Raw genomic sequence first — 10,921 nt, 5'->3', positions numbered from 1 at the left:
TTTGTGGAAGTTTATTAGTCAGATTAAGAATGCCAGCGCCAAATCATGAAATGAATGACGCATTTAATCGAGAATTGGAACGGGAACGTAAATATGACCATCAGCAATTAGATTTAGTAGTTCAAACAAATGTACCCCTACAAAATTGTTAAGGCTTTCGTGGCCACTTGTTGACAAACTGCCTATTGGCTTCTGTCTCGGGTTCTTCGGCCGACGTTCATCTAATGATTTTTCTGACGTTTCGCCAGCACGAGTGGCTGGCATTGTCAAAGCTTCACCCTCCATTGCCGGTGGTGAACTGGAGGCGAGCTCGCGGCCGCAGACTATATGTACCTGGCGCGCCAACTGCAGCGAACGACCGTCGCAGGTAACAAGAGGAGAACCGCACCGGAAATGACCGCTGAGAAGCCCTCGGACGTTGGCGCCCCAGGTACATATAGTCTGCGGCCGCGAGCTCGCCTCCAGTTCACCACCGGCAATGGAGGGTGAAGCTTTGACAATGCCAGCCACTCGTGCTGGCGAAACGTCAGAAAAATCATTAGATGAACGTCGGCCGAAGAACCCGAGACAGAAGCCAATAGGCAGTTTGTCAAATGTACCCCTGTTGAACCCCCAACAAAAGGAAGTTTATGATACATTAATGAAGGCAATTGGTGATGGAAATGGTGGTTTATATTTCCTGGATGCCCCTGGTGGAACTGGCAAGACATTCCTCATGTCAGTAGTTTTAGCCACTGTTCATGCGAGATACAACATTGCGGTTTCAGTTTCTTCTTTTGGAATAGCTGCCACATTGTTAGAAGGATGCCGTATGACTCATTCAGCATTAAAATTACCGTTAAATGTTCAAGCTATTGAAGAACCAACATCTAATATTACAAAAAACTCAGCAATGGACAAAGTTTTATCAGCATCCAAGATCATCATCTGGGACGAATGCACAATGGAGAATAAACGTGCTTTAGAGGCAGTTCTACGCAATGACTTGAGATGTTTTGGAGGAGCAATGATTTTACTGTCTGGCGATTTCCGCCGAACACTACCAGTACTTCCAAGAACAGCGGCTGCAGACGAAATAAATGCTTGTGTCAAATCATCGAATCTATGGCGCTATGTGAAGAAACTTCAGCTGACAACAAATATGAGAGATGCATTGCTTAATGATACATCTGCTGAAGATTTCTCTGAGCAATTGCTGACTATCGGTAATGGTCGAGTACCTGTCAAAGAATCGAGCGGATTGATTTCATTTCCTCATAATTTCTGTAACTTTGTCTTATCGAAAGACGAACTTACCAACAAAGTATTCCCAAACATCATTACTAACTACAAAAGTAATGAATGGTTGAGTGAGTGAGCAATTTTAGCGGCTAAGAACAGAGATGTAGATGACCTAAACTATATAATTCAGAATGAGATCATTGGTAAAATGCATTCATTCAAATCTATTGACTGTGTAACAAATGAAGATGAAGCCACCAACTATCTAATTAAATTTTTAAACTCCTTGGATGTGCCTGGCTTACCACTGCACAATTTACGCCTAAAAGCTGGCTCTGTAGTAATCATGCTTTGAAGCATAAACCAACCAAAACTGTGCAATGGTACCTGTTTGGTTGTAAGTAAATTGATGAACAATTTTATTTATATGACGATACTCAAATGAAATTTCGAAGGTGAGGAAGTTCTCATTCCGAGGATCCCAATGAACCCAACTGATATGCTGTTTGAGTTTAAAAGACTTCAATTTCCGATCCGTCTTGCATTCACTATGACCATTAACAAATGACAAGGCCAATCCTGCAAAGTTTGTGATTTAAATCTGCAATATCCATGTTTTCACATGGTCAGTTGTATGTAGCATGTTCGCGGGTGGGAAGACTATCTGCGTTGTCTGTTCTTGTGCATAACAGTAAAACAAAAACTTTCGTGTATTACAAGGTACTTAATTGAAGAGTGGAAGCTATGCACCAAAAAACATAAAGAATAATTAAAATACTTAATTTCTTTATTTGTATTTCCTAATAAAAAGTTGAACAACTAAAATCTGATTATTTATTGGCTTTGAGGCGGAACAGAGTTCGCTGGGTCACCTAGTCTCTTATAAACTCATTCATTCCACAGTTCGAAACACAAGAGGGACTACGTGCCATATTGGAATGTTGTTCAATTAAATTTATTTATCTGACTCAAGTTTCCTATATAATAAGAAACTGTTTTTTATCATTATTTCTTAAGTAACTGTTATGCTCTTAGGTAAATTATTACTGTTCTGAATTACAGACCCAACAGTTAGTTTTATATTTTGACACTTGGTTACACAGGTACATGTATTTATACAGCATTTTGCACATGGAGGACCCACTTGTTTTTGGAGCTATTGACCTGGCAGTGACAGTAAATCTTCGGATTAGGGCAGGACTTTAAAGGACCAGTACTTAAAGGTGCACCTGCGTTATTTTTCCAAGTTTGGACTATGTATATGTGCTACTCAGAGTTTTGCAGTCGTCTGCTGTCACACTGGGCCAAACTGAATGGACTTTCTACCCTATCACTGCCAATTTCTCTTTTGTGGCATGCTGAAATAAAGCAAGAGATGCAATCAAATCAAACATGAACTTTCATAAACTAAGGCATTAAGATTCAAATAAAAAATCACCATATAATGTATATGCATATTACTCAGAAAGAGACAATTGCCGACATACCTTACACTGATACAGCGGGTCATACATGCACTTTTCCTTCCTGTGTGCCTGATTTAAGATGCTTAATGTCTCTTTTCTCCATTTCATTTCTAGAATATGAAGCAATCAATAGAAAAAATGCTTTCACAAACAGGTACTATAAAAGAGTCTACTGCAAAAAAAGCTTTATTCCTGTATTTATGAAACCCACTCATTGAAAAAAAAAATGCTAAAAATCCCCAACACGAAAATCTGAAATCAACCAATAGCAGTCTAACAATAAGCAAACAACAAGCAGAAAGCTCTGTGGTACACACTTTGTGCGAGTGATCACTGCCCTATATGCATGCACAGATTGACGGCAGTTTAGAACTTCTCTCTATTCTGGCGCACGGATAATGTGATTGCTAATTTTTGTAGTTTCACCCGTGCTACCACTAGATGGCTGTTGTGCTAGATCAATACCATTCGCAGCAGGTCATCATGTAATAATCATTTTAAATATATAAATAGACAATGGATTAAAGTTGGAGCCACCTTTTTGCAAGTACACAAATTTTTGTTTTGTTTTATCACCCAAATCAATGCACACCTGCATATCAACTGAAGAAACAATCAAAGGAATTGAAAGACAACTACAGTGGACAAACCTTATCCCAAAACCACATACACAGGAAGTCTCAACTATTTTGAAGGTAATTACAGGTCAAAATTATTTCAGAGTTAAAGACGAATTCTACATCACACTCAAAAGGTTCTCCATGGGGTCACCGATAAGTGGCCTGCTGGCCATCATCTACCTTAACCACCTTGAAAACAAAATCTTTGAAGAAATAATAAAAACAAAACAGTACAAAGTAATCTACTGGTGCAGTTATGTTGATGACATAATTTGCTCAACAGATGAAACACATGATTGGACACTACAGAATACACAGAGCCATCAATACTGGTCATCAAGAATACCCTTCACCCTTGAAACTGAAGATACAAATACATAGATTTACTAGACATCACAATACAAACCAAGAAGCATGAACAGTGGTTTTCAGTGGATAGAAAACCAACACCAAACAGTACAATTATTCGCAGCACAGCACAGCACCCAACAAGCCACAAGTAGGCCAGCCTAAGACACAACCTACATTCATACATAAGTATGTACATACATACATACATACCTGTTCCATAGATCATGAAAACGACAATTCGTAATGATGTGGAACATGTCACTTTAACGTAAGTTTTCTTTACACCATTTTTTTTACGGCTTCATATCTAAAAATTCATCTGTTGAGTAGAAGGAGTTTTTTTATTTGTTTTTAAATGTTGGTTGGCTATATGTCAGACTTTTAATGCTATTGACAAATGACCAAAGATTTTTGTGGCAGCATAGTTCACCCTTCTCTGTGCCAAAGTCAGATTTAACCCAGAATAGTGACGATCATGCTTTCTTCTAGTGTTGTACCTATGCACTGTACTGTAATTTTTGAATTGGAATGGGTTATTAATAACAAATTCCAAAAGTAAATTTATGTATTGCGAAGGTACTGTGAATATCCTGAGTTCCTTAAATACTTTTTCTCTTAAAGAAGAATTACCCCAAAATATGACGCCATATGAAAGCAATGAATGAAAATAGGCATAGTAAGCTACTTTACTGATATGCCTGTCACCAAAATTTGCAATAACCCAAATAGCATAAGTAGCTGAACCTCACTGTTCCAGCAGATCATCGATGTGTTTCTCCCAATTCAATTTACCATCAATGAACACACCCACAAATTTTGAAATACCGACAGACTTCCGTTCATAGTCTATATTTATAAATGGTTTTATGCCATTTACTTTAGTGTACAGAATTGTACATACTGTGTTTTCTCAAAATTTAGTGATAAGTCATTTGCAGACAACCACTTAATAATTTTCTGAAATACATTATTCACAATTTCCTCAGAGGACTCTGCTGATTTTTACAGACTATCTATACTGTTGATTTCAACCTTAAACTGACATTTTATTAGTGCCATACTTTATTTTTACTAATATGTCATGTTACTCTTCAATACATTATTTTTTCAAAAATTTTGGATAAAGCTATCAGAAGTGAGATTCCGCAGTAGTTGTTAGTAACAGATGTATCCCCTTTTTTATACAATGGTTTAACAATATCATGTTTTAGTCCATCTGGAAAAATACTCTGTTTCAGTAAGCTGCTACATATGTGGCTGAGAATCCTACTAATCTGTTGAGAACAAGCTTTTAGTACTCTGTTGAAAATGCCGTCAGTTCCATGTGAGGTATTACTTTTGAATTAATTTATTATTTTCCTCATTTTAGTAGGATATATGGGTTGAATTTGTTCTATAATACTGCATAGTTATTGCCTCTTACCCATACAGCCTTGCATTTTCTAGTGAATAGCTGGATCCTATTTTTCTCTAAAACACTTAAAAAATCATTGTTAAAACTGTTTTCTGCTTCTGACTTCTTGCTGACAGACTTTCAACTGAGTTTGACAGAAATACAGTCTTCCTGTGCTCTCAGTTGCCCTGTTTCCCTTTTAACAATATTCCAAATTGTTTTAATTTTATTATCAGGTGCACTAATCCCAGACATAATGCATTTTCTTCTGGACTTTTCAATAACTTTTCTTTAAACAGTGCAGTAGTTTGTATAATGTTTCATTTTGCAGCAATATGGCGCCGATAGAAAAGTGTAGTGACGCTTATCTCTCGTTAAAAAGGCAAAAAATGAAGAGTTCTGCGTGTAGAGAATGTGAAAAGGGTGTGATGAAGGGTATTCTGTGCATCAAATGCAACTACTGGTCCACGAAAGGTGCGCGAAAGTATATCTAAAATTCGTCAGCGATGATTTTCCGTGGATATGTCACGATTGTTTACGTGACGAAACGGCCGATCTTGTTAGTGCAACTGATACAAAAAACAATGAATCAGAAGACAGTGATTGTGGTGCTGACAGTGATGTGTTTGTTGGTAAAGACGGAACAGTGTGAAACCCACTTGCTCCGCCAAAGAACTGCCGCACACGTTGTCATAACATCATAATTCATTTCCCAGATGTGAAAGGTGCTGTGAAAAGTGCTACAAATCCTCTACAGTGCTGGGAACCATTTTTTGATGAAAACATTATACAAATACTCGTTGACTGCACTAATATGTACATTCAAAGTATCCAGGGGAACTTTTCAAGAGAAAGAGATACACAACAAACTAATAAAGCTGAAATAAAGGCCTTATTATGATTATTGTACTACGCTGGTGTAATGCGCGCCCATCGACTAAGTCTACAAGATTTGTCGTGAACAGATGGCACAGGAGTTGAAATATATCATCTCACAATGGACATAAACAAATTTCATTTTCTCCTTGATGCCTCAGATTCGACTACAAACAAACGAGAATGGAAAGGGAGAAAACAGATCACATGGCGACGATAAGACAGGTGTTCAGTCTAATTGTTGAAAACTTTCGGAAGGCTTATACAGTTTCTCAATACATGACAGTTGATGAAAAACTAGAAGCATTCCGTGGAAGATGCAGATTCCGACATTACATGTCAAATAAGCCAAACAAGTACGGAGTAAATATTTTTGCAGTAGTGGATGCCAGAATGTTTTACACATTCAACATGGAGGTATATGTTGCGCAACAGCATGAAGGCCCTTACAGATAGGACAACCGACCAGCTGAACTTGTTCAGAGACTTTGCCAACCTATCTGAATACAGGCCGCAACATAACTTGCGAGAATTATTTTACTAGCTACGAGCTTGCAAACTCATTGATTACGAAGAAGACGACCATCTTTGGTACCCTGAGGAAGAACAAGAGATAAGTACCAAGGGGATTTATTAACACTGAAATCCGACAAGAAAAGTCATCTATGTTTGGGTTTCAGAAAACTTGCACCTTAGTCTCTTATGTGCCGAAACGAAATAGAGTGGCATTACTACTGGCAACGGTGCACCACAATGGAAATATTGACGAAAATACAGGGAATGATAAAAAACCAGAAATTATCACTTTCTATAACCTTACTAAGGGTGGAGTTGACGTTGTAAACGGAATGAGTGCAACATACAATGTAGCTAGAAACACAAGAAGATGTCCAATGTTTGTTTTTTTTATCGCATCATGAACACACAACTGCGATAAATGCTGCTATTATTTTCAACTCAAATCAGAAAGAACAACTGAGAAGAAGAGAGTTTTTGAGGCAGCTTTATTTGCGCTTCTGCATGATCATCTTCAGCAAAAAGTATTCAAACATTGCCAAGGAAGATAACTGAAAGAATTGGAGAGCTTTGCAGTGTGAAAATTTCTGAAGTGGAATCAACTGCGACTTCACGAGGACGGTGTGTGGACTGCAGAAGCAAAAACAGAAAAACAAGATATATTTGTAAGAACTGCAAGGAATACATTTGCCTTGAACATTCTGTTACTGTGTGCCAAGACTGTATCGACAAAATATCTGACTGAATAAATCCATTATTTTGATAACAGCTAAATTTTATGTATCTCCATTTGTGTAAATATTTTTGACCAAAATATTAAATTTATCCTTTAAATATATTTACTGAACTGATTTTTAATGATATTACTTCATTTAATAACGCTTTCCTCCATAACACACAACTAAATGCAAATTCAGAAAGAAAAAAACTGCAAGGGTGTGTGAGACCAGCTGCGTGTACTTAAGGACGACATTTCAAAGTTCGCGGCGTCAAAGAGAATCAATACATTGATCAAACGAGAAACGACAGTCGGAAGCGCATGAAGACGTAACTTTGTGCAGGGAAATGGGTGTGTCCAAGCTACTGCGAAGTAACAGGACGTAGTATTTGCAAACGAACAGGAGAAAACGTGAGTAAATACTATCAAAATGCAAAACAGAATCCATGAATATACAAACCAAAGCTTCACACAATCATTCTCGATGTCCACAGGTCCAGATCAATTACATGAAATGGCGTTTGATATATAAAACAAACTTGTCACAGCTAAGAACTTGGAAAACACGACTACGGTAAGTACGGACGCGAACATATGCCATTAATTTCACCAAAATATACAAATTAAAGATCGGATGATAAAATTAATGCAGACGGTTTTCTAACATGCCTCATGTATGCAGATGTCTTGTTTTCTGATTTAGACTTTTGGCTTATTTTTCTGTGCAGGCACATGACACACTCAGTGTAAAATAAAATCTAAAGTGCACATATGATTTAAATGACAACATAATCTGATGCATGGTATTCCATAACCTAAAAAGAACTTGTATTTATGTATTTTCAGGAAAATAATAAGATACCCACTGAGGACGCTACAACTGTGGTGAACCACGTATGGGTTATAAAGTAAATCAATAGTTTGAGTGCTTACAAAAAGGTGGACTCATCCTCAATTCATTAACATTTTTTCTGCAAGCACTGGAACTGAGTCCAAACTCAAATAGGCCTACGATGTAAATAGACTGTTGTATTATGGAAGATGAGAAGCTGAAAATCTCAGGAATACCTATAATACTACCTTTACGACATAGTTCTCCAGTTGGCCAACTCTTAAAGTTGCTGGGCATATAACTCATGAACTGCAATAGGAAATTATCAACAAATGAAGCCTTCAAATGATGGTCTATGGGCAAGTATTCCACAGGGGATACTCGGGATCCACTATTTTATGTGTATTAATAATCTTGTGTTGCCTATATGTTTATTGTAAATGTTGTCGAAGTTGTGGTAAGAAAATGTTGAATAGCAAGTATAGACTGTTGGGTCAGGAGAACTAAGGAAACTGAATCCCTTTCTCCAAAACCATATTTCACACAATTATGCCCAAAGTGATACAATGTAGTGGTAAAATATTGACATATTTTTGTGAAAATATGTATAAAACTGTTGAAAATAAAGAATGATACAGTCATAATTTTGTGAGATGTGGTCGGAGGTAAAAATGTAAAATGAGTGTTATGTTGTAGCTATATTTCTGTTGACAATGATGAAAGTTACCAGCCTTAACTTTGTGAGTTGTAGTCACATGAAAATGTAAAGTGAATGTAAATAAATGGACATAATAATCCAGTGGCACTACTGATGGCAAGAAATATTTTATATTCTTCTGAGTTCAGTGTCTATAATATTTTACCAACGAGATAGGTGGTGTCCCAGAATCCAATATTAAGAGATGCAATATCACATTAATGTACTTTGTATCTAACAGCTGTCTTTGGAAGACAGCAGAAGCATTTGTGTAATCATTTACTCAAGCAGCATCAGTATGGGACTGGCTTTCATTAGCCCTAAGTTTCCTTGAGAATTACACTGAGTACTGTCGTGGAGCACCCTTTTAGCTTGTTGGTTCTTTACAGGTTTGAGTCCTGCAACTGCCCGCATGAAAGTCGATCTTCAGTTGCATCAATCGAGGTAGGCCCTTGTCAGTCAAACATGTAATTTTTTTATGGCTATCCATCGTATCTTATGGCATTGTTTTGCACAAAGAAAGAGTATAGCATTGAAGATAATACATGACAAATGATTTACTGATAGACTGTGTGTGGTGTTTGTTTTGCTGCTGTTGATCATGGTAAGAAGCTGTGTTGGGTTTCTAGTGACAAATCATCTCTCTGCTCTAATGCCCCTGCATTAGGCAACATGCATATGCAACGTCACGGTTGCAGAGTTAAGTGCAGTACGGTACTAAGCATTGATACTGTGGGGTGAAAGCCCCATAGCTATAGTAGTATTAAGTATTTGAATGAAGACATTATTTCATTTTTGCAATAATGTCAAGAATAGAACAGAGCTCCTAAAATGTGAATACATATTAGCAACTACATGTGACAGTGGATCAAGGACACCATTCATTGGTATTACCAGGTAACTTCTATGTTAAGTGTTAATTGGCGCAGGCTGGGGTGGCCAAGCGGTTCTGGGCGCTACAGTCTGGAACCGCGCAATCGCTATGGTTGCAGGTTTGAATCCTGCCTCGGGCATGGATGTGTGTGATGTCTTTAGGTTAGTTAGGTTTAAGTAGTTCTAAGTTCTAGGGGACTGATGACCTCAGTAGTTAAGTCCCATAGTGCTCAGAGCCATTTGAACCATTTTCCTAATTGGCAGTGGGAACAACCATGGGTGTTAAATCATCATCAGCTGATTAAAATACAGGGCTATTCAAAATCAAGACACAGATTTGAGACATTTATATCTTCCAAATTACAAACGGTAGCACCATAATTCCAATGTTTCTGGACATACAACAGGTAAAATTTTGAATTCTAGAACTAGACTTGCTTCAAAACTGTTTATTTCCTGAACATGAAGGTGATTCAAATGACTTAAGCTTCATGCAAGATGGTACCCCAGCTCATTTCTCTAAGTACATCCAATGTTACTCATTCCAAGTGTTGGATTGGAAGAAGAGGAGCAGAAGATGAACTTAATCACCAGTGACTTCGCGGTCTCCAGACCTGACTTCTACGTCTGAGGTTATGTAAAAGACCACATTTTTATCACCCCCCCCCCCCCCCCCCTTGTGTCAGTCACCCTTGAAAATCTGTGATATCGCATTGTTGAATCTGTGAATTTGATAACAAGAGACCAGCTGCTTTGTGTGTGTGGCAGGCAATGGGCCACCATTTTGATATTTGTCGTATAACACATGGTGCTCACATTGAATACATAAAAATTTGAATTTTCTCTTTCCAGGAACATTGATTGGAGTCATGTTTCTATATTTTGCAGTTTGGAAGCGATAAATACCAGAAATCTCTTCCTTCTTTATGAATAGCCCTGTGAAATTGCTATTTTATTCATTAAAAACATGAAAATAACTCACACAAGAATTTTGATGCGAGATCCTTTTTTGACAGAAACAGAAGAACTAGAATAACACCAAATGCTTTCTATGTAATGTTGAAACATTGTTAAGATATAATTCTAGTAATCACACAAATACATTCTTATTCCCTCCCCATATTTTATATGATGGCAATGATTATTTCCATCACTTGTAACTTAGCATATAGTAACTATTTTGTAAGAATGCTAGCTGCCTGTCAGCTTTTACCTCGTCCATAAATACCTAATCCACATATAAATCTCATGGCACTTTGATTGTTTGTTTGTTGCTGTCTTCAGTCTGAAGACTGCTTTGATGAAGCTCACCACACTAGCGAAACCTTTAGAAGCCTCTTTATCTTCACACCTAATGA

General features: G+C 37.4%; 1 long non-coding RNA gene across 1 annotated transcript; it reads left to right on the top strand.

Annotated features, from left to right (window-relative positions):
* Positions 1-7,655: 7,655 nt before the first annotated feature.
* Positions 7,656-8,792, top strand: LOC126198696 (uncharacterized). The gene is made up of 2 exons (XR_007540093.1): positions 7,656-7,735; positions 8,008-8,792. It is a non-coding gene; the product is annotated as an uncharacterized LOC126198696 (long non-coding RNA).
* Positions 8,793-10,921: the final 2,129 nt, after the last annotated feature.

The sequence above is a fragment of the Schistocerca nitens genome, chromosome 8 (genome assembly GCF_023898315.1).
Source record: "Schistocerca nitens isolate TAMUIC-IGC-003100 chromosome 8, iqSchNite1.1, whole genome shotgun sequence".
NCBI lineage: Eukaryota > Metazoa > Arthropoda > Insecta > Orthoptera > Acrididae > Schistocerca > Schistocerca nitens.
The sequence above is the reverse complement of the archived record's forward strand: the minus strand, read 5'-3'. Positions and strand labels throughout refer to the sequence as shown.